Source organism: Centruroides sculpturatus, unplaced genomic scaffold (genome assembly GCF_000671375.1).
Source record: "Centruroides sculpturatus isolate CEXI.00-Female unplaced genomic scaffold, Cexi_2.0 scaffold233, whole genome shotgun sequence".
Classification (NCBI taxonomy): Eukaryota; Metazoa; Arthropoda; class Arachnida; order Scorpiones; family Buthidae; genus Centruroides; species Centruroides sculpturatus.
Genome location: NW_019384616.1, coordinates 136,969 through 142,636, shown reverse-complemented (window position 1 = coordinate 142,636; position 5,668 = coordinate 136,969). Strand labels below are relative to the sequence as shown.

The 5,668-nt window shown below is 33.3% G+C and overlaps 1 pseudogene; it reads right to left on the bottom strand.

Moving 5' to 3' along the window:
- Positions 1-1,863: 1,863 nt before the first annotated feature.
- LOC111625381 lies at positions 1,864-2,534 on the bottom strand (annotated as a pseudogene).
- Positions 2,535-5,668: the final 3,134 nt, after the last annotated feature.

Here is a 5,668-nt window from a genome sequence, read left to right as displayed (position 1 = left end):
GTTATTTAAGGCATAGCTATATTCTCATCTGAAGATTTTTTTCGAGTAAAGTCGGGTTATTTTTTTTTCTGTACTTTATTTTCGAAAATTTTTCATCCCTTACCAGGTGTTTCCTTCCAAACAGTCATTCAGAATTACAACCTTCGATTTTTCAGTATCCTAATACAGAAAATTCTTGTTAGTTCGAAATTCAAGGAACAAAACACTTGCGACTTCGAATTATCGAATTTCAAATTATCCGAGATTTGCATATTTCTGTACAATATGCCAAATGAAATAGAAAAATTTCTGGATTGGATTAAGACCAAACGAGTCATCGACATAGGATGAATAGCTACTGCTTCGGGGGTCGAAACTAATGTGATTAACCTGTTAACATCAACGCCTCCTAAAGAGCAAGCCGAAGCAGTAAAATGTGACTTCACAACTTGTCGTCATACGGTTGTAACGATCAGTGTTTTGTCCTATACTTCGTTTAACTCTTTTAAACGAAGTTTCTTTGCTTTTTAAAAATTGTGTCACTAAAGATTATCATTTAGACTGATTTCAAAGGTTTTTTAAAATTTTATTTTTCAATTCAAATAGTTACGTAAAACTCCACACGATATCTGAATAAAACAAATTACAAATCAATGGCACAGTGTAATATTATTACAAATTATGAAATTCAAATAATATTACAGTAAAGATGTAGTTATTCAATTTATGAGGTTTATAACGTTTTAAGTGTTTGAAGCTTATCCTTCACTATGATGATCTTAGCAACAAAATTATCATCCTCAACTTGTACAATAATTGCTCAAAAAATGTTTATGGATGAACGAAGTATACAGTATGTTTTACGACCACTGTTGAGTCATATATGTTTCATTCTTAATATATTGTCTTTGAGCAAGCTAACAGTTAAATGACAAACAATGCATCACTAATTGCTATGCCTCAAAAATTCAATTTCAAATTCTGCTGAAAGCAACTTTTTAACAGCAATGTAATTATATATGGAAATATTCAGTACATTAGGTGAGGATAGAAAAGGCCATCTCGGTCAAAACTTTTTATCCATTTATTTGAATTCTTTTTAGACAAATCAGTGGCTACTTCCTTATCTATTGGGATACTACATTTACAAAGACTACATTTGAGTTTTTAATAATGTTATGACAACAGTAACATGCAATTTGAGTTAAAGTAGGTATATTGTCATTAATGTTAAAATCATTTTCATTGATGTCTGCTGTCACTCTTTCTTAAAAATCTTTAGCAGATTCTTTAATGGTCACACCCTAATCTGAAAGTTGATCTTTTACATGGAGAGTAACAGAAATATTACCAAACTTATTTGATTTAATTAGTTTTGGAATTATACTGTGTAATCGTAACTTGCATTCATTTTCATAAACTTGTCTAATAGAAATGTTATATGCTAAGCCTGATAACTGCCTGTATTTGCCAAATCTGCATTCTACAATGTCAGTCTGTACCTTACAGATAGAAAATAATTAAATTTTAATTTTACAATACAGTATAGAGCCATTTTGATTAAGCCATAAGTGCTGCCGTGTAGTGCAGAAAATATTTCTTTTGTCAACATGCCAGTTTTCAGAGCAAGAGATCTTCAATTTTACTAACCAATTAAGTAGTTTGCTAAAGTACACATATTTTAAGTTATTGTTTCCAACTGTAAATATGCTTTTTGATATTTATCTAATTTATGCTGATTTTTATAAATTGTTTTTTCATTAACAATTGACCATCAAGTATAGGTGATTTTAAGAAAAGAGCAGTTCCCTGACAAAAACTTAAATTGTTGTTATGTCTAATCAATAAGGTCTCAGCAATCTGAGTATCGAATATGAAAATTCTTTAGTGTGGTAAAACAATCAGTTTCAACTGACAATAAGTTCTCAAAAGTAGGAAAATACAAACACTGATCTGTATTTCTTTGATAATCCAGTTATTTCTAATGGATTCTAAAATATGCACAGGATCAATAATAATGAAGAGATGAAGGCCAACCTCAGCAGGGTTATTATAAACAATACTAATTTTACGTAGACTTACAAACATGGACATCGATTTTTTATTGATTGCTTTATTGTCATAGATAACTGCAACTATTCCGAAACCAATAATTTTCAATTTGATAACAATTTTCTTCAGAACATGCTGTAACTCATCTGCACTGATGGTTCTAACAGGCAAAATATGTGTTGCATCTTCATACGGAGATAGCAAGCTACGAATCACGAACACATGAGCACTTTTAACAGCTTTTTCCTTGTCAAAAGCCATACCAAAAATTTCATTACCTTTATAGTCAAAACATTGCTTAAGATGTATTTCATCCATCATTAATTTGACGGATTTCTCATGAGACTTTAAATTTTTGAATTTTTGATTTACGTAATTCAAAAAGTCATTATCAGTTTTTGTTCTTTTCTAAGACCTAATCCCAAGCTATTACACACTTTCATAATAGTTTTAGGATGTAGTAATAATAAACAACCAGAGCTACGCAAAAATTTATATGCATATTGTATTTAGTAAGTTACAAAAAAATTAATAAACGAGATGAATACCAAAAAGAGTTTTTCAAAGAGAAATGTTACAAATTTGTTCCAACAGAAAATTAATTTCAGACTGCCTATGAGAAACTTTTAATTTCAGCTGCTTTAAGATCTCTTGAACAAATGAAACACAATCCATTAACAAATCATTAACACTAGATTCAAATACTTCTAAGTTAAATAAAACATCTTTTAAATTATGTAAGCTACAAATTTTTAGGAAATGCACTACTGCCTAGAGATTAACAGGTACTTTTTAAAAATATTTTTGCATTCAGTTCTTCATCTATGGTTAAAGATTTAACAATTTCTGGTTCTGTGGAATACTTAATATTGCAGAACATTACACTTGACGCATTTTCTATAACATTCCACTTCCTAAAAATATCTACTTGATTAAGACATAACTTAAGTTCAGATAAATTTCTAAAGGTATTTTTAGAATCAGATAACTTTTTAGTTAACAAACTGATTGAAAGAACAAAAAAAAACTATTTAATATTGAGTTTCAATAGCATCCTCTTAGCGTACTATATCAATCCTTCTCTTGACCGAGAGCGCAAGGCATTGTACAGAACTTGGTCCGGATTTATTTACTCTAGACAGTAATACATTTGGTAATCAGCTGCTTGATGTTTTAGTTTTCCAGCCTTTTTTTCACATACGAAGGACTTTAGATAAACCGAAAAATCTTATATTGGTTGCACCTCGGTTGACTGGATTGTCTTCTTATTCTGGAAAGTTGATGTTTTCTGCCTCCAGAGCTCCAAAAACAACCTGTGCATAATTGACAATAGTCTGTCCGGTTAAAAGTTATACCTCCTGCTAAGTTGAGTCTGATGTAGGAAATTAGGTTCGGCTACAATGGTTTAAATATATTGTACATAGATGGCAAAGCCAGATTTCCGAATTAAAACTTTACTAACAACCTTTCGACTTTGGGTTCAAATTTTTTTCGGGTAAAATTTATATCGACAGCAACTGACCTGATTCCGTTTGAGCAAAGCTTGCCGTCTCCTCCAATCATTGAATGTAGCAAAATGAAATTTGATTAATCGTCCAAGATGAAGAAATGATTGTTGAATTTTCTAGCAAGGCATCCATCCACATTCCGATTTGGTAGTTGAATCTGCTCGTTGGTCCTAGCACGAATACTTTATTCTGATATTCGATGATTATATTGTTGTGCAGCATTATAACTTTTTGAGGCTTCTTTTCAAATGATATTCCATCATTGCATCGAACAGTTTCCCTAACAGAGTAATCTTTCTCTTGGTGAAAATGTAAACTTTCCTTCCAGGTTCAAGATTTTCAGCTGATAGGCCTTTCTTGTTCTTATTCAAAATACGGTAATTTGTTCTTCTCCGAAAGAAGAACAGTGAACGATTTTCTAAGCGCTCTAGTTGTAATAAGACATCGTATACCGCAAATTTTAATTTAGTTATTAGTACACAAAAGACTATAAAGTTTGTAACAAATTTTAGTGAACATCCAATATTTGCTCTGTAAATATTTATTTCATTATCACACTATTAATATCTTTATTTAATAAGAAAATGTCACAATTTTGTCAAATTGATGTAAAGTGTACAATATCTTACAAGGCCAAAATAAATATACTTTTTTGTTTAAACTGTAAATGTTTACTCCCAGCTAAATTAATGATTATTCATTTCAGTTTCGTAAATTGTTATGAAATACAGGTCGTAATGAAAAATAATAACTATTTTGATTTTATATGACATTATATAATCTAATAAATACTAGCAGACCCCGCCACGCCTTGTTGTGGCTCAAAATGTATGTATAACACTTCCCCCGTGAGGGAAATTTTTTCGAAAAATTTTTTCTTAGTGTACATTCATCTAAAATAGTATAATAGAAGCCAAGTTCTTCACGGTAAGCCGTAATCCTGTCTCTCTCCCCCGCGCAGGGAATATCGAAAAATTCCTTCTTTGTGTACATTCTGTTGACGTACTCTATTAAAACACAATCAAAAACGCAAAAAACCGCATCTAAAATAGTATAAATAGAAGCAGAGTTCTTTACGGTAAGCCTTCCCCGTAAGGCTTACCGTAAAGAACTGTCCATCTCCCATGTTTAACGGAATAATATACAGTCTATGTCCACCCTGAAGTTCCATTCTAAATATTGGTGAAAGAATTTTTGAAATCGGATGAGTAGTTTCTGTGAGGCCAGCCGATTAGGGGTGAGGTGTTCGACAGCCGAGCGGTTCTTTCTGTCGTGTGGGCGCAGACTGACTGCCTGAGACAGGTTTACCATGTAACCGTTTATTAAACATAGAAATTTTCCTTACAGATTACTTGTTAGATGAGGTATCACCCCAAAGCGCACGGATAAAGTTCGAAATAAAGTTTGTAAAAGTCGGTTTTCGTCGCTAGAGGATGGACGCTGTCGGTGAAACGCTCGGTGGGCCCCGGGGCGTTGATTACGGCTTTCGGCGGCTTCTCGTGGACGAACCGACGAATCTGTCGATTGCTAGGAGCACCCAGAGAACGATGCTTCTACGATGTGCCAAAATGTCCTTTTTTTTCTAAGATCTGGAGCACGACCGTCCAGGAGACGACACACTACATATCCAAACACCAAGAACCAAAAACTACGAACCAAGAACCTTCGTCTCTTGAGTCGCACAAATTTATAGATTTTTTTACAGCAGTCGCCTCTCCATTGGTCTCTCATTGTCACCTGGTGACAATTCGAAACCTAATGGAGGGCGCGGGAGAGGTTAACATAGCGAGTGAATATGATCCTCTCTCTCGTCGCGTTTTCCTCGAATTTCTCCGTTTCCATTGTATAACTAATTTTCCGAAAAAAACCAAGTGCATTGTTCAATCAAGACACCTAATCCATTTCCTTAGCGTCTGAAAAGGAGCTTTTTACTTTAAATCGACACCCACAATTCGGACCTCTCAGTCGACCCCTGTTCGGGTCCTCACATTTCGGAGATTACCTGCTGCATACAAACTAACATACATACAAACATTACCTGTTTATAATATTAGTATAGATTATAAAAATTCCAGCAACGAATTATGTAACTTTCCCGGCGACAATATTCAAAATTGCGCGTGGGCCAT